Genomic DNA, 20,178 nt, shown 5'->3' with positions numbered 1-20,178 from the left:
CTTCCCCAGGGAAAAGGACACAATTGGTTATGTTATATCAAGTGTCAGCCCTCAAAACCAATGCATACAAGTAACATCATACACATTGATTAGGCTTCATTTATGTATGTGTGCATGCATATATTTATATATTTAGAAATAGACATTTATTTATACATGTAACAATATTAACGAATCTGGATCTACCCCCTTTCTCTCTCATTAGAAAACAGACTGCTAAGGGATAATAATAAAATAAAATAAAATGCAACAAGATAAAGCCAAACTATCAGAATAGAGCAAAACATACAAACAGAAGGAAAAGAAACCAAGCAAAGGCAAAAGAAACAGGTGTAGACTCAGACCCACTTGTTTGTACCCTCAGGAATCCCACACAAAAAAAAAAAGCATTAAACTGAAAGCCATCACACACACACACACACACACACACACACACACACACACACACACACACACACGCACGCACGCACACACGCGCGCACACACACGACCAGTAGGATTAAATGAGAGAAAAATATATGGAAAAAATAAAATAAATAAAAATATTCTCTTTTTCACTTTATGAACTTATCTGGTGCAGACCTGTCCTAGGCCTTGTGCATGCTTCCACAGTCTTTCCCTTAGTTACATGTGAACTCTAGTATGGTCTTCCTCACTTTTGCCTCCAAATGTTAATGTTTCCAATGCTCATGGACATTGCTCTCCTGTCAGGATGCCTATGTGAATTTCCCTTTCTATGGATTCTTAAAAACATAGTTCTGAATCTAAAACTTCCTGAGTTTTTGGACATTATTATCTCTGCCCTTATATTTAACTGTGAAGTTTTCTCAGTATGAAGCAATTTGTTCACTTTTTTCCCCACTCCTGTTAAACACATTTGTCTCCTTTTATATCTGCCACTAAATGTTGCCCTCAGACCAACAATGACATCTTTGTTAGTTAGGGTTTCTATTGCTGTGAAGAGACACCATGACCATGGCAACTGTTTTTTTTTTTTTAAAGACTTTCTTTTTTTTTCTTTGTATTTATTTATTTATTTATTATGTATACAGAAGAGGGCACCAGATCTCATTACAGATGGTTGTGAGCCGCCATGTGGTTGCTGGGAATTGAACTCAGGACCTTTGGAAGAGCAGTCAGTGCTCTTAACCTCTGAGCTATCTCTCCAACCCGACCATGGCAACTCTTACAAGGAAAACATTTAATTGTGGTGGCTTACAGGTTCAGAGGCTTAGTCCATTATGGTCATGACAGGGAAAGTGGAGGCACACAGGCAGACAAGGTATTGGAGAAATAGTTGAGAGTTCTACATCTGGATCTGCAGGCAGCAGGAAGAAAGAGTGACACTGGGCCTGGCTTGAACATCTGGAACCTCAAATCCCACATCCAATGATACACTTCCTCCAACTTTTCTTCTTATTTTTATTAAGAATTTTTTTATTCATTCTTCATACCAGCCATAGATCCTTCTTTCATCCCTCCTCTTGCTCCCCCAACCCATCCTTCTGCCCTAGCCCACCTCCCGTCCTCTCCTCTGAAAAGGTATGTTCTCCCATGGGAAGTCAGCAAAGCACACTCATCTGAGGCAGGTCCAAGCCTGTCTCCCTGCATCAAGGCTGTGCAAGGTATTCCACCATAGTTAATGGGCTACAAAAATGCCAATTCATGTACCAGGGATAAATCCTATTCCCACTGTCAGGGGCCCCTCAAACAGACCGAGCTTCACAACTGTCTTGCCCATGCAGAGGGCCCAATACAGTCCCATGCAGGCTCCACGGCATTTGGTTCAAAGCTCATGAGTTCCCACTAGATTGGTTCAGTTGTATCTGTAAGTTTCCCCATCATGGTTTTGATGTTCCTTGCTCATGGAATTCCTCTTCCCTGTCTTCAACTAGACTTCTGGAGCTCGCGGCCATGGCTCTCTGCATCTGTTTCCATCAGTTACTGGATGAAGGCTCTATGATGACAGTTAGGGCATTCACCAATCTGATCACTGGGGTAGGCCAGCTCAGGCACCACCTCCACCACTGCTACTCGTCTACACTGGGGTCATCCCTGTGGATTCCTGGCAACTTTGTTCCCACCAGGTTTCTCCCTATCCCCATGGTGTCTCCCTCTATCAATATTAGTTCAGTGGTTACTTTGTGTGTTCCACAATCAACCACTTAGAAAACCTCCAACTATTCTTAATAGTGCTGTTCCCTGGAGGCCATTTTTATTCAAACCACCACAACGTCTGATTGTCATTTGTTCCTTTTACTGACATGCAGTTATTTTCATCTCCTTTGCTCTAAATATGTCAAAATTCACAAATGTGAGCAGAACATATGTAGAATAGCTGGTGACATCCCAACAGTAACAGGCATATAACATGTTCCAATAAGCCAGTAGTTCATTTGTATTTTAAATTTCAAGAATGTTTTTTGGATTGACATTTTCTAATATACATTCTATATTTTTTTTTCAATCAAGGATTTCTATTATCTCTGCAGTGAAAAATCTAAATATATTTCAGTATTTGACATTTTTCCTCAAATGGTTCTTATGTTTTCATTTAATTCCATTTCTATTTTTACATTTTTTTCCTCTTCATTTTCTGCCTTGAACTATTGTCTTTATTGGTTTTCAATTTGCCTCATTCCTTTTTAAAGGAAGTATTAAAGTATAATTTTTATATATCATTCTTTCTTCAACTCTGCCTCAGCATTCTATAAATTTTCTACTGATTATTTTGGTTGTTAATATTATATGAGACTTCACTGAAGCCTTTAGCTCACTTTGATCTAGAATCATGTTGTGAGTAATGGTATAGGCAGACTTAGGAGGTGCTGAGTGCTCTTTATTTGGGTGTTGTGCCCCTGAATATTTTATTTTTCCCCTTAGAATTTCATGTTAAATGTTTAACATTTTTGTAGTACATTTTAATAAAAACAAGACTGCAATTTTAAAATGTGTCTTTGAGCTTATTAATTCTCTTCACAAAGTATTCATTTTCCTTCTTTCTTTTCTTTCTTTTTTTTTTTTGGTGGGATATTGAAAATACAGATACTTTGCAGTCTGGGATTTTTATGGAAAATTCTGTGCTCTCACTTTTATCTTCTTTCTTTATTTGGCATATCTGTTGTTCTTGTCTTGTAGAATTCTGACATTTCTCCTAGGTATTTCTACTCACTGTTCTGCAAGAGGTTAGGTTTTCAAACTGGACGGTGGAAGGTCCCAGAGCAAACCAACCACTCATTCCCAGTATCTCCCATGCTGGCTTTCTTGTGAATTCACATTGTTCTCTAGCACTTTCACTCTGATACTGCCTGGATGGCCAGGCACCAGAGACTAGATAGTCACTTGCTGAAAGTGTTTATCAGCTGTAGGAGTTCTCTGGTAGAATTTTTATGATCGCTTATGTATACTATCATATCATCTCCAAACAATGATACTTTAACTTTGTCCTTTCTAATATTGTATCCCCTTAATCTCCTTCAGTTTTCTTACTGCTCTAGCTAAAACTTCAAGGACTATGTTGAATATGTATTGAGAGAGTGGACAGCCTTGTCTTTTCCCAGATTTTAATAGAATTGCTTTGAGGTTCTCTCTATCTAATTTGATAAAGGCTTGCTGGCAATTACCTTCATTTATATATGTTACTTTTATCCCTCCAGGATGTTTATCAAGAAGTGGTGTTGGATTTTGTCAAAGACTTCAGCATCAAGTGAAGTGGTCATATGATTTTTTTTTCAGTTTATTTATATGGTGGATTGCACTTACTGATTTTCATATGCTGACCCATCCTTGAGACTCTGGGAGGAAGTCTACTTGATCCTGGTGTATGATCTTTTTAATGTGTTCTTGGTTTTCAAGTATTTTATTGAGAATTTTTGCATCTATGTTCCTAAGGGAGATTGGTCTGCAATTCTCTGTCTTTGTTGAGAATTTATGTGGTTTGGTTATCATGGTAACTGTGACCACATAAATTGAATTGGGCAATACTACTTCTTTTACTATTTTATGGACTAGTTTGAGGAGTATTGCTATTAACTTTTTTGAAAGTCTGGTAAAATTCTGCACTAAATCAGTCTGGCTCTGAGATTCCTTTGCTTGGGAGAGTTTAATGACTGCTTCAATTTTCTTATTATTGGTATATTTAAGTTGTTTATTTGATCTTGATTTAACTTTTTTAAGTGGTAACTATAAAGAAAATTATTCATTTCTTTAGACTTTTCCAATTTTGTGGTGCACAGGATTTTAAAGCATACCTTTTTGATTCTCTGGCTTTTCTTGGTGTCTGCTTTGTTCCCCTTTCATTTCTGATTTAGTTAATTTGGATATTCTCTGTCTTTTGGTTAGTTTGGATAAAGGTTTGTCTATCTTGTTAATTTTCTCAAACAACCAAATCTTTATTTCTTTGATTCTTTGTATTTTTTACTTTGTTTCTATTTTATTAGTTTTAACCATCGGTTTGATTATTTCATGCTGTCTACTCCTCTTAGGTGTGTTTGCTTCTTTTTGTTCTACAGCTTTCACACGTGCTGTTAAGTTGCTAGCATGAGATCTCTGCAATTTTTTTTTTATGAAGGCACTTTGAACTATGAACTTTCTGCCTAGCACTGCTTTCATTGTGTCCCATAAGTCTGGGTATGTTGTGCATTCATTTTCATTGAATTTCATTGAAATTCCTTCCTTTACCACCCTCAACTACCAATGTATTTCAGCTGATATCTCACCAACATTGCATGATACATCAACTCCAGTAATTATTATTAAACATCTCCTTAATGTCTGACCATCTACTAATGGTACCCTGAAACCAATCAAGTAAAGGGAAAATTTATTATTATTAATTTATTTAATTTTGCTTCCCTGCAAATTTAAAAATGTCTACTTTGACAGGTCAGTGTTTTGTTTTTTCTTGGATGCTGTTTTATGTAAAATGACTACAGTTTCTTACTAAGAAGTAAAAGAATATCCCAAAATAGAATCGATTAAAAAATTGAGGTATGTAGTCACTTTAATTAGTTTTGCTTATAAAAGATGTATATCTACTAATGAAAAGAATCAGTAATTACTTTTGAATCCCTGATCCAAGAACAATCATTTCTAATATATATTTTGACATTTTGAGACAGGGTTTCCCTGTGTAGCTTTGTGCCTTTCCTGGAACTCACTTGGTAGCCCAGGCTGGCCTCGAACTCACAGAGATCCACCTGGCCCTGCCTCCCAAGTGCTAGGATTAAAGGTGGGCGCCACCACGACCTGGCATAATATGTTTTACTTAATATTTGGATATGGCTATTGGTTCCTACCATCAATTTGTATGTGCCAGACATCATGGCACACATCTATTATCTGAGAATTCAGAGAAGTGAGACAGGTGTTCCTGGTTCAAACCAGGCTGTGCTGTACATGAGATTATGTTTCAAAATAAATTTTCCCATGTGAAACATTTAAATCAAATGGACAGTTAGGAGGCTTTTGAAGTTTATTTGGCCATTATGCTGAATTCCTTGTGAATATAGTAGGGCCCTTTTGAAAGAGTTACCAAAGAGATCCCTTGGCCCCATTCAGTATGAAGATGTTGTAAGATGTGCCACATATGGGCAAGCCAACTCTCATTGTCACGGAAACTGCCATTTACTCCATATGGACTTGCCAGTCTCCAGAAATCCTTTTTATCATAGCATCTAAATGGACAAGGACAATTTTGTAGATCTCCCCAAGTCTCAGAATCAGTGTTACCTTGAAGACTAACTATCATCATGCCAAAGCACCTATTTTATCTTAGAGGTAGCATCCTTAATATTGCATTCCTTTGTTGAGAGATGCCATTCATAACTACCAACAGTCAAATCTCTATTGTATTTGCATTTCTGTCAGCATATATTCTTTTCTTACAGCATCATTGAATATATAACAGAAAAATAAAAGCCAAATGATATTGCTAAGCTTATTTTCTTAGGTCATGTTCACTACTCTTCAGACAAGATAGTTTATTTCTAAATCATTCTGCTTCTCAAAGAAGTGGCTAACTTGGCTTGTACTTTCATAAGTGATGTGGAAATATAATAAACCAAAGTAAAACAAAACTCCCGAATATAACTTTCACTATATTTTAGTAAATATCACATTTAAATTAAGGTTTTATCCTCTCTGGTTGAACCCCATCTATAGTTCCATTTTATTTCCATTTATCCATTCTCAGATATTCAACAAATATATTTTAGTCTTTCCCTCTGGTTTATGACAGTACTGGCTGGACACTATCAATTATGTAATGAGCTTCTCTGTAGATGTATTTATGTATGTTATGTGTGTACAGTGTGTGGTAACATATTGTGCACCCTAATAAACTTGCCTGAGGATCAGAAGACAGAGCCTGCTACTAGATTAGACATAGAGGTCAGGCAGTGGTGGCACATGCCTTTAATCCTATCATTCCAGAGGCAGAGATCTGCCTGTATCTCTGTGAGTTCAAGGCCATACTGAAAACAGAGCCAAGCAGTGGTGGCACACACCTTTAATCCCAGTACTAGAAAACACATAGGCCTTTAATCCCAGGAAGTGATATCTGGGCAGAGAAAGGTATGTAAGACATGAGGAAACAGGAACTCACTCTCTTTAGGTTGAGGATTTCATAGAGGTAAGAACTAGTGGTTGGCTGCTCTGCTTTTCTGATCTTTCAGCTTTCACCCTGATATCTGGTTATGGGTTTTTTATTAAAAGACCATGTAAGATTTGAAGGAGAATTGTTGAGACCAAGGTTGGATAAAGCACAGGGACAAATAGCCAAACAAATGGAAACACATGAACCAATGCCTGAGGGGCCCCCAACTGGATCAGGCCCTCTGATTAGGTGAAACAGTTGATTGGCTTGATCTGTTTGGGAGGCACCCAGGCAGTGGGACCAGGTCCTGTGCTCAGTGCATGAGTTGGCTGTTTGAAACCTGGGACTTATGCAGGGACGCTTGGCTCAGCCTGGGAGGAGGGGACTGGACCTGCCTGGACTGAGTCTACCAGGTTGATCTCAATCCTCGTGGGGGAGTCTTTGCCCTGGAGGAGATGGGAATTGGGGGTGGGCTGGGGGGAAGGAGAGGCGGGCAGGAGGGGGGGGAAACAAGGGAATCTGTGGCTGATATGTAGAATTAAATTATATTGTAAAATAAAATAAAAAGATTTGAACAACAGCAGTGCACATTTATTTACATGTTCATGGCTATGTTTATAAATCAGTATGGACATGGAGGTCAGAAGACTACCTTGGATGCTTATTATCATCTTCTGCCTATGTTTGAGGCAGGACTACTGAACCATCACTAAAAGTTAGGCTAGCTGTACTTTAAGCTTTGGAGATTCTCCTGTTTTCCACCTCTGCAGACCAGAAGCAAATATAGATGTGTGTTTTATATGGGCTCTAGGGATCCAAATTGTGGCCATTAATTTTGCACAGCAATTGCTTTATCCAATGAGCTGTCTCCCTAGCCCTCGATGAGACTTCATAGACACGGTGTAATTTCTCTTGACATATATTCCCAAACTTTCAACTTTATTGTGACAATTTGATTTAAAGTTTTCTTAGATAATCTGAATGAAAGACTCCCAAGCAAGTCAGAGTTTAGTTCAAATTCATCTGGTTAGAAGGACCAAAAAATCATTGAGATTTAAAGGTATTCTGAAATTAAGAAGGGGAATATTTAAGAAAACAGAATTCCAGAAAGAAAATGCTATTAAATTTATCAAATATCTTTCAAAATCTCTGGAATCATTCAGGTTTAGTTTGGGGGATATTGGACTTGTGATGTAATTATGATAATCAAACAAGTCTTCAAGGAGTTGTAGGATATTCACACAAATGATAATTAAAGACACTGGTGAGATTGAAAGCCTAGCAGGATTTATAAAGTAAAAAGAGGCAACTGACTAGGATAATGGCATGAGAAATGATGATGTTAATCTTACCAGAAGCACGTGGTCTTGTGAAGAAAAAAGGCAGATTAGAGGTGCTTTGAGAAATAGAAAAGTCTTAACCTTGTCCCCCACTACATATTAATTCAGCTCTTCCTCTGTATTATTCTGCAGACTATATTGGAAAATGACTTTTTTTGTTGTTAAACAAATTAACTAACCAAAAGATTACTTTTCACGTATTCCCTTTCAGTGCTGGGGTCTAAGACAGAATGGAGCACATCCTAGAGAAATGTCAACCTGCCAGAACTTAGAACCTCCTGGAAGAGAGTTTCAACTGAGTGATTTCTTTTTATGTTTGGTCTAGGGGCATGTCTATGGAGGGTTATCTTGATTGTTAAATGATGTTGGAAGACTTGGCTCATTGTGGCAAGGGTTCCTGAAGTCTATCGGATAGGGGAAACTATGGGAAAGTGAGCAAACCAGCAAGGGTTCTTTTCTTCTCTTTGCTCTTTGCCAGTGGATGTGATGCCTTGAGGTCTCACCTTAATGTCTTTGCAGGATTGGACTGTAATCTGGAATTGTACGTCAGACAAACCCTTCCTCCCCTATGTTGTATTTCACACATTTTTTTTGTTTTGTTTTGTTTTTTCGAGACAGGGTTTCTCTGTGTAGCTTTGCACCTTTCCTGGAACTCACTTGGTAGCCCAGGCTGGCCTCGAACTCACAGAGATCTGCCTGCCTCTGCCTCCTGAGTGCTGGGATTAAAGGCGTACGCCACCACTGCCTGGCTATTTCACACATATTTTATCATAACACTCACCTGTACCCACACATATTTTATCATGACACTCACCTATACCCACAGTATTCACATAATGTGAAGTGTTTATATTTGAAGGATTGTCAAAAATATTCCCGAGCTTCAGAATCCAGAGGCTATGATAAAGTGGCAGTATAGATGTAATTAGTAAGTTTCACACTGGTGATTTCCATATGCTACTGTATCTTGAATTATAATTACCATGGTTTACCTGTTACCAAATGCATGCTTCTGACATTCTTTCCCTCCCCATGCCTCTTATGAGGGTGGGCTGGCCTGCTGATACAACCTAGGCTTGCATGTAATCTGATGTAGATTGTCCAGATATTGCAAGGGATGACAGACTGCTGAATAATTGATAACACATGAAACTTGTATATTGTTTTCAGACACAACCATACTGACATATAGAGTGAGCCATCTTTAGTATGATAGGACAGTTTTCATGATAGGCAGAGTCTGGAACATGGTCTGTAAATGAAACAAGTCTTTACTGATGTGAGGAGCCCTTTGCTATGAGGTGATTACGTACGCAGTGAAGCAAAGCAACTCAGGATCAGTGAGCTGTTAAAATGTTTTGAATATTACAATGTTGTAATACTTCCCGAGTGATCATTGCCACAGTACTTGCAATTTATGATAGATGAACAGAAAGTAGTTCTTAGTTTTCTCCTTAATGAATGTTGAAGACTAAGTTTAAATAACACTTTTTGTTACTGAAAATGATACTATAAAACTTAATTTCTTTGTATTTTTTTGAGTATTGGATATAGATTCTTTTATGACATAATATATCCTCACTACTATTTCACCTCCCACTGCTCCTCTCAGTTGCTTTCTACCTCCTGTCCCTTCTGAATCCACTCCCTTTCTGTCTCACAATAGGAAATAACAGGCTTATAGTGAATAATAATAATATTAAAATATAACAAAAGAAATCCTAAAATAAAACAAAAATTATCACATTGAATTTGGACAAGACAAATCAACGGAAGGAAAAAAGTCTCCACCCCAAAAAGTAAAAGATTCACTATTCACATACTCGGGAATCTCATAAAAACACTGAACTGGAAGCCATATTATATATGCAGAGGACCTGGTGCACACCTATGGAGGCCCTGGGCACGTGGCCTCAATCCTTCTGAGTTCATATGGGCTTGGTCATGCTGATTTAGAGGCTCTTATTTCCTTAGTGTCCTCCATCCCCTCTGGCTCTTACATCCTCTCTGCTTCATCTTCCTCTGGATTCTCAGAGACTTGAGGAGAAGGATTTGATGGAAACCTTCCATTTAGGGGATGAGTGTTCCAAGGTCTTTCACACTCTGCATAATGTTTGGCTGTGGGTCTCTGTACTTTTTCCCCATCTGTTTCAGAAGGAAGCTATTCTGACGATGGCTGAACAAAACACTGATCTATGAATAAAGCACAATATCATTAAGAGTCACTTTATTTTTACCACAACATTTTTTTTCTAAATACCAGTAGTATTTGGTTTAACCCTAGGCTCCTGGGTTATCTTGTTCCTGGTCACCCAAGCAGTTGTCAGATATGGGTCCCATCTCGTGGAGTGTGCCTTAAGTCAAATCAGTTGGTTACTCTCACAAGCTTTGTGCAATCATTGCAGTAGCATATCTTGCGGGTAGGACACCACTGTAGATCAAAGGGTCTGTGGCTGACTTGGTGTTTACATTTCTCTAGTATTAGCTATCTCCACATTGAGAAATTTTGGTTGATGGCATTGGTGATATCAGGTTTAGTCTCTATCAACCAATTTGCCTGATGGAGATGGCCTTTGCTGAGGCACTTTGCAAAACCCTTGGAAAGTTTAGAAGTAAGTCAAAGGAAAGTATCCAGAAATTCCAGCTTGGACAGAAGGCTCAGTGAGTATCACACCTGATGGATGAGCATAAGGACCTGATTTCAGATACCCAGCATCATGTAAACCCTGAGTGTAGCGATGCACACATGTGATGCCATGAGTGGGCCCGAGAGACAGGTGGATCCCTGGCTAGACATTACACTCTATTGAACCAGTGGCATTCACATTCAGTGAGAGCTGTCTCAAAGAACACGGGATTTAGATGAGTGATAAAAACACCCAATATTCCACACACCTGCACACCCATATGTGCATGTACCTTCAAACATACATCCCTCAGTATGTATATACACATACATGTGCGCACACACACAAACAAATACCTTATTGATAAACATCATGGTTTTTTTCCCTTCAAGTTACAAACTTTTCTGTGTGGATTCAAAGTATTCAATTTTATCAGTTTATATGACAGGCACAACAACTTTTCTCCAAGCTAAATAAGAATAGAAAGGGTAAAAATAATCTTACACTGTGAGTTAGTAATTTAGCTGTGCAAAGCTTTCCAGAGGAAAATAGTATTTCATTAGAGTATGGACACAATTTTGCAAAGCCAGAATTTCAGTGTCTAAACATTAATTTGAATGAAGTGAACAGTCTTCAGAAAATAGAAAAGGCAATTTTAATTAAGTTGAATAATAAGTACATTTTTTTCCCTGTAACATATGGACCAATTAATTGTACATCATTTTCTCAAATAGCCTCTTCAAATATTTAATAAATATGAAAAATAGTTTACAAGGGAAGTGAGGAAGTCCTTACAATAATATTGTCACTAACAGGAAGCATTTTTCCAAAATTATAGAATGTGGCCTCTATTCACTTAAAATATAAATGACATCTTTATTATTTTATGTTTTTTATATTTTTGACACACAGTGCTGTTTGTTGTACATTGTTAGGGTTAATACATGCTTGGAGAATAAATGAAAATAAATGCACCATGCATTAATAATTTGCATTTAAACAGAAATTATGCAGATTTTAGAAAACTGAATATTTATGATAAACCAAAGCAGTCCTTCTGGGCCCAGTTGATCAACGTGACAAAAAGAAACTACATTGTCTTTGTCTTTTTACCTTTACAAGAATAAGTCAACCCTTGACTAAAAGAGGGGCAGAGGGATATAGGGCATTAAAAATGCCGAAGGGTCTGTTTGAAGATCGTTACTCGTGGAGAAGGGAGCAATCACACTGTGGTGTGATTGCCAAGGCTGACAAGATGAAAGAAGTTTCCATTCCCAATCATGATCAGAAAGAACTGAAAAAACAAACGAAGGAAGAATATCACAAAATGTTACACTCTATTCATGAAAGGGTGCAGCAAACAGTTTTAGAGTACAGTTACCCTCAGCAAAGCAGTCACAACTAAACTTGATTGCTGAGATTTTACACACACACACACACACACACACACACACACACACACACACACCACATAATTCTATACACATGCACTCCATATGTACAGATGAATGACAAATATAAACACGAGCTAACATTACATGATGTGATGTAAGATTTGAGCTACAGTGATAAAAGTGATGCCAGGCATACTTTAAGCAATTCACTTTTTCTGGCATCTTGCTTGCCTCATATAATATGGGCACAGCATCTCCATCCAACTACACAGAGGTCTCATGTAACTTTCATGTGTTGCTAGTCAGGTTAGGGACAGAAATCAAAGTGAGAGGGCTGGAAAACAAACGCCAAGATCAATCTTGACTTTCTTTTTAAGTTTAGAAAGAAAGGAAAAAAAGAACCTTGATCAATCAACATGTATTTATTGAGTGAAAAAATCTCATTAAAAATCTTAAATGTTAATTTTGACCTGCAAATTTTGACATCCTCTCAATTAGACCTTTAAGCAACATTTTTTTCTCTTTGTGAGATCTTAAGAGCTTGTATAATATCAATCACAAATGTCTGTTTATGATCCTATGGAATATGATTTGTAGTGTATTGGTTTGTATACTGGATAGAATGGAGTACTTTAAAATGTCTATTTACACAATTGTATCTTTAAATTTTCTGTTTTTTTTTCCAATAGTACTATACTTAAGTATAATGTGTACTACAAATCCCAGAAATTAATAAAGAAATTAAGGTTTTCTTGAACCCTTTCTTTATACAATTCATTTATAAGCTTGCTCATTTGAAGTTATTTTGGAAGTAAAATTTTATCTTGAGCCCTTTACAATTTTAAACATGAGCCTGGCAAATAAAGAGGCATTTAGAAATAAGTAGATAATATTTGAAAACCAATGACATTTTTGATAATTTTTAATTATAAAGAAATTAAAGCTGATATGATGTGACTTATTCTTTTTGGTGTATTTTCTTCTCAGAACTCATTGTCAGTCCTCTCCATATGTACTAGCATAAGTCATAGCTTTATTCTCCTTTTAAATCTTATTATGAGGTGACTGTATTCTGGCTTCAAAATTTTTGTAGTTGATTAGAAAAATTTACAAGCCATATGAAAAAAATATGATGAAAAGCAAAAGAAGATTGCTTAGGAATGGATAAAAACAACTATCAATAAGTCATCCTCGAACACTATCTGAGTATTTGCTGTGATGAGCAGGACTACTGAGAGCATCCTAAAGCAGGGGAAGGCTCATGTTCCAGTTCGCGAGTTAAAACCCTTCCCAAATGTCAGAAGAAACTGTCTAACGAGGCCTCTCTACTTCTAATTCCACACACTAACAAGGTTAATCTAGCCACGAAGTAACAGTGAGGGCTTTCACAATTAACGCTGCAAAAATACATAAACCAACAGCTAATTAGTCTGCCCTAAGGTCACCATCTAGTTGGCAGAAAATTAGTAATAGCAGAGATGCCTGACAGAGAGAGGCAGACAGTAGGTCATGCTCTGGAAGTTACAATTTAACTAGTGAAGACTTGTCAGCATTCCATTGAAGGTGGGGGAGGCCTTTCCTACCTTTTTCCTTTTGACAACAGGTATAAATTTGACTAGCATTAGAAACAATTACATTTAGAACATCTGAGAAAACTCAGTGACTATGTCCTTTCAAGGTTTTCAGTATGAGAGGAGACAAGGAAACAACAAGAAAGAAAAAAAAATCACTGTTTGTATTTTGAATTTTTCTGCCAAAAAATGTCTCATCAACTTATTCATGAAAGAAAAGCTGGTTAAATCATAGAAGAAGTATGCCAGATGATAAATTTAACCTTTAAAGTGTGGTAGCATAAAAATGTCTTAGTTAGCATCTTTTTACGCATGCCAACTTCCAATTAACATGCAGTCCTAGAAAGAAATGTGAGAAGTAGAGAGATTAGAATAGGAAAATTAACTATTCACAAATGTTTCTGTAAATCTTTTGTTTAAGATATTTAAAAACTGAAATTAATAACGACAAACACATAGTTTCCTGGTAACACCCATTTTGCATGTGAAACAAAAAGAAATACATTCTTTACAGTAGCAACAGAGGGGTGGGATAAATGGATAGAAAGGAAGCTTTGTATTTTAAATGAAATTAAACATGAGTCCATGTCAATGCATATGAAAGGTGACGATGAAAGGACTTGCTATCTATGAAATTCTTGGCCAAAATATGCAATGTAGATTTGAAAACTGAGTGCAGTCTGGGATTGCAACTCATTGGTAGAATGCTTTCTTATAATGTCAGAATACTAAGGTTTAAAAATCGAGAACTAATTCTAAGAGCCAGATAGACATGATTATGCAAGTTACTTTATACCCATTTCTTGGAATACTATTTAACCATTAGAGAAAATTAGTCTTTTGAGTTAAACTATAGAAAGCATTGATCATATTCTATTAAGCAAAATGACAATTAAGAGTTATGATATGTTATACCATATATACTGATAAAAAAGATAGGTTGGTATCTCTGGTCTCTGGAAGAATACTCACCAAACTGGAGAGTGGCAGTATCTAGGAAAAACAATAAATTAAGGTACACACACAGTCCAGGGTTTTCATTTAGTTATATTGTTTTTGTTTGTTTGTTTGTTTTGTGAGCACTGTGTGTATAATTCTGATCACTTTATATGATTAGTTCTAGGAGATATTCCATTTATAAGGAGTATGTGGCAATGGTAGGTATTGAGTAAATACCTTAGAAAGGATTATACATTTTGATTCTATTATTTAAAATATTTTGGCTTTGCCAGTTTGTGTGGTAAACTAGTTACAAACACAATGCAATGTGATGCTTTTGTATGGTCTGGTTTAAAGAGACGGAAGCTGTGAATTGAAATCATCTTCTTTAGTGGGTTAAATAATAAGGATTGTGTAGGTAGAAAGATAAGTGCAGAAAAGACTCTGGAAGAAGAAGAAGAAGAAGAAGAAGAAGAAGAAGGAGGAGGAGGAGGAGGAGGAGGAGGAGGAGGAGGAGGAGGAGGAGGAGAAGAAGAAGAAGAAGAAGAAGAATTCCCCAAAGTCAAGAAAAAGAGGCAGTATATGTAAACTCTTAGTAAATCATTGTGTTTCCTGAGGTCTTTCAGAGGAAAAATGCAAGGGAATGAGTGATTTGGTCATCGGTGAGTCTGGATCACAGATGCTATTGGACATTCAAAGCCATTATAGTACTTGTGAACATATTTAGTTGGCGTGTTAGTTGCTTTTTGTTTCAGTAATAAAATACCATGACTGAGGTCACTTATAGAAATAATTTATTTTGGCTCATGATTCCAGAAGGAAGAAGGGGAAGTTCATAATGTTCAGGGAAGCAAGGCAGCAGTCAACCAGACCAGAAGGCTGAGAGATATATTCAACTGAGCATAGGAAGTAGGCATTGGAGTATTATTGACGATTTTCAGAGTTACACTGAAAGTGTAACTTAACTGCTTACTTTACTTTTACAAAAATACAAATTGAACCGCATTAGAATACATTGAGAAAATTGAAGTAAATATGAGATATTAAGGTTTTAAGTATGAGATGAGACAAGAAACTAATCATTGTATTCGTATTTCAAAAATTACTGTCCCCAAATACAAAGCAACAACAATAAACTTTAAGGGACATCTCCTAGGACATACTTCCTCTAGCAAGGCTCCATATCTTAAAAGTTCTTATCTTCCCAAACAGTGCCACCACCCAGAGACCAAGTGTTCAAATAAATGAGCCTATGGGAGATATATCCCATTCAGTCTACCACATATGATATAAGAGGTTGGGGGGAGGACAGAGAGATCACAAGTAAAATGATAAATGCTTGAGGTGATTGAAATGCTAACTGCCCTGACAGGATAGTCATCAAAGTACACATGTATCCAAGCATCACAAGATTGCTCAACCTTTGCATAATTTGTATGTGTTAATTAAAAATAAAATAAAATATAGAACATTGAGGAAGAAGGTAACCATAAAAATCATTCATGTACTTAGACCATCTTTGGATTAAAATGAAAACAACCAATATTTAATCTGAATACATTATAAATGTCAAGCATGGAAGTATAAAAACATCCTTAGAAGGTGATTTTAAGTTTTTTTTTTTTTTTTTTTTTTTTTTTTTTTTTTTATAAAAAATGAATAACAAGCCTAGAAGTGATACAACGCTCCTTCCAACCTTAATTTTTAAAAGAAGGTTGGAATTTCTTATAGCAATTGATCTATTAGTATAAACAGAAGCAGAACCTCTTGTCTCAACTGCCTAGTCCAAAATAAGCACATTAATTACAAAATGCTTGGCCGATGGCTCAGGCTTATTACTAATTCACTCTTAATTATCCCATTTCTATTAATCTATGTATTGCCAAGTGGCCGTGGCTTTACTGATCCTCTGACATCTTGCTTCTTGGGTAGCTGGTTCATGTCTCTCTCCACTCTGACCCTTTTCCTCAGTCCTCAGTTTGATTGTTTGGCCTAACCTTATCCTGCCTTGCCATAGGCCAGAACTGCTTTATTATCAACCAATAAGAGCAACACATTCACAGCATAGAGAAGGACCATCCTACAGCATATCAGATTGTAAGTATTTTTAGTGAAGTTTTAACAAATAAGGTAATCAGTATGGAGACAGTCAAATGAAGAAATTATAGACTGAACAAAGGCAGAAAATCAGAGAGAAATGGTTGAGCTGGATTTTGACCTAAGAGATAGTGTACTCATTATTATTATTTTTTACCTTTTGTTTTACTTACGTTTTTCCTAGGTGGATAAGAGAAAGAATAGAGAAATAACAAAGAGAGGAGGTGCACATCAAGGAAACCTGAGGGAGAAGGGCTACATGATGAAGGCCATGCAGATCAATGCAAACTTGCACCCATTGTAAGGGAGAAAGAGGATTAGAAGTTGTTGATTTATATGGTAAAGATAAGTGTTTATCATAACACAGACATAGAAAGACACTATAGACCAGAGAAATGCATGCATCTATTTGTATACAATAACCTAAAAGCCAGATTTATTCATAATACCTCCAAACTGGAAATAACGAATGCATGTCAATAGCAGAACAGATAAATTTTACAGTCTTCACAGATACTGAATAAAAATTGTGTGATTTATATTTGTGAAAAAATAGATGTTTATCTTACAAATACAATGATGAATTTTAAAAGTAACTCAACAAATACATTCCACTATGTGGCTGTTGTATGGTAGAGTCAATGGATGGAGAGGCACAGTACTGTGAAAAGGACTTCATAAGCAAGCTTATATTGGGAGACAAAGGCTGTGTCCTTTCAATAACCATCTTACCTTTATCCTAAGGAGGCTCTTATACAAGATTTGTTATGAGCAAATTCATTGATTCCAGACAGATAATGCCTCAGCTGTGCCTAGAGTGGCCTCTTCTATATATGGACCAGGGATGTCTTACAAGCTGCCTGGTGGATCTAAGAAGATACAAGTGGCTGTTTCTATGTTGATGGAAGTAACTTGTTTGATGCTGTGGTCAGTGTTTCTACCTGACACCCTCCAGTTCTGACCTTCTGGACTGGTCAGGACAAAATGCATAGAGATTTCCCAGCTATCTTTACAACAAGGTTAACCTTTCAGAGAGTGACTTCAGTGGACAGTTAATTAATAAGAGAACACATTCCCGATCAAGGAGGATCTCATGACAACCAGCTGCCATGGTCAGATTGAAGTATTATGTGTGTTTTTCCACAGCTGCTACACTTAGAAACAAAAGCATCAGAAATATTAGAGAAGCTAATTCCAGCTTGAAAAGTAGGAGATCAAATTAAGAAATGTGAAACCTTTAGTTTTCTGGTGGTATGTTATACTCATTTTATTTGGGTGATGAGCAGAGGCATGTTGATTTTCTCAAGGTTATGATTTTCAACTTCAGGTAGTTTTTCTGTATATGCCTTGTAGTTCAGGAAAAGATGAAGTGCAAATAAAAACTCCATCCATGGATTTTCACAGCCCTCTACACCATGTTTTATTGTGATCTCAAGCATAAAAATAATGTCCATCATATACCACTCTCCTCTATATCTTGCTGTCTTTTTTCTGTCTCTCTGTCTTTCTGTCTCTCTCTCTATCCTTATTAATATGGTTACAAATTATATTACAGGGAACAAATCAAAAAGTGCCTGTTTTTCTGTATATTAGATGTTCTATCTTTTGTCTCTTGGAACACATTTCATATTGATGCATACAGATTTGTCCATTGTTTGTAATAAGAAATGAACTAATCTCTGTATGTCATTTATTTAAACACTTCTCTCTGTCTCTCTCTTTCTCTGTCAGTCTGTCTGTCTGTCTCTCTCTCTCTCTCTCTCTCTCTCTCTCTCTATATATATATATATATATATATATATATATATATATGACAGAAAGTATAGCACTTTTCCATGTATATATGTATGTGTATGTGCACATGTGCACACATTTATATAAAATTATTTTCATTTTACAAAATATTTTAAAGAGGAAATAATGTAACCACTGATATGATTTTATATAAAATTTGCTGATGCTTTATAAATAGAGCAACATGGTTTTCATTTGAAAAAACTGCAGCAAAGTATACTAAATTTATTCTGAGACAAATTGCACCAAATTCATTTTCAAAAAGTGGTATCAATTTACTTTCTGACAAGAGAAGTATACAAAGGAGATTTTTGTAAGAAAGTCTTAGAAATTCTCTCTCTCTCTCTCTCTCTCTCTCTCTCTCTCTCTCTCTCTGTGTGTGTGTGTGTGTGTGTGTGTGTGTGTGTGTGTGTGTGTGTGTGTGTGTAGTGAGAGAAATGAGAAATAGAGAATATTGCTATCTAGGAGGGGCTAGCCTGAATTTGCAACCCTTCCTTTGTACCTTATCAACTGTTGAAATCATAGGAATGTGTACCACGGCCAAGTTAATTTTAAAGATGTTTGTAATTGCTTTCATACTTACTAATATCAAACATTCAACGCGTTCAAATTAACCTATAAATCCTTCCTTTGTTCAGATAAACATATCAGGGCCTCTCTCAGTCATCATCTGAGAACTGTCCTCTGTAGCAGGATGGAAAAATATACAGAGACCCATGACAGATATGATGCAGAGAATGAGAAACCTTGGAACACTCAGCCTTAATGGTGCTATCTCCATCAAATCCCTCCCCTCAGGGTTTGGGGAACTCCATGGAATACACAGCAGAAAGAGTGTAAGGGACGGAAGGGATGGAGGGCAGCCAGGAAATTAGAGCCACTAGACGCAATGGGATCGACACACATGTGAACTGGCAAATACTGTGGCAGCATGCAGGGGGACTAGAAGATTCTCCACCAGATGAGGTTCTAGAACTGAAGAAGTGGACACACTCCTCCATCCCTAAGGCCAAAGCTATCTCTAATTGATAACCACTCACAAATGAAAATTTGGTTTTCTCTGAGGGAATGTCACTGGGAAAACCACTCTTAAAGATAGGCTGCATGTCCAAGAGTGGATGGCTAACAAAAAATGGACTCAAGGGCATCTTTGGAGGTTCCTTGTGACACAATATCATGTCACAATTCTTCCTTCTCTTTTTTCTTTCACATCAGGGTTTTTCCTTCTCTTTTCTTTTGTCAGGGTTCTTCCTTCTCTTCTTTCTTTTTTCTTTTCTTTTTTTCTTTCTTTCACTTTATTTCTTTATTTTTAATATTATCTTATTATTTTATATTTATTTTATTTTATTTACGTATTGTTTCTTCTCACCTTTTACCTAAAGGACCTTAGCATAAACATTATAGTTTCCAGTTTATTGTTTTTATAGGATTCCTGAGTATGTGAACAAGTGGGTCTCTTTGTTTATATCTGTTTTTTTGTGCCTTCTCGTGGACTCTTTTTCTTCTATTTGTTTTGTCCTATTCCAATGTGTTAGTTTTTGTTTTATTTTCTTATTATCCCTTGAAAGCTCTGTTGTTTTCCAATGAGTGAAAGAAAGCTGGTTTGTACAGATGGGAGGGGAGGTGTGGGAGAATTGGGAGAACTAGAGGGCAGAGAATCATAATCAAAATACATTATGTGAGAAAAAAACTTATTTTCAATAAAAGAAAAATATGTTAGCAGTATGTGATCTCCAGAAAACAACCACAAAGGAAACTACAACTCCATATCCATCTCAGAGTGTTTTCTTTCAAAACATTTTTATTTCTTTTGGTTTTGTG

The sequence above is a fragment of the Peromyscus maniculatus genome, chromosome 8 (genome assembly GCF_049852395.1).
Source record: "Peromyscus maniculatus bairdii isolate BWxNUB_F1_BW_parent chromosome 8, HU_Pman_BW_mat_3.1, whole genome shotgun sequence".
Lineage (NCBI taxonomy): Eukaryota > Metazoa > Chordata > Mammalia > Rodentia > Cricetidae > Peromyscus > Peromyscus maniculatus.
Note: the sequence above shows the minus strand (reverse complement) of the source record.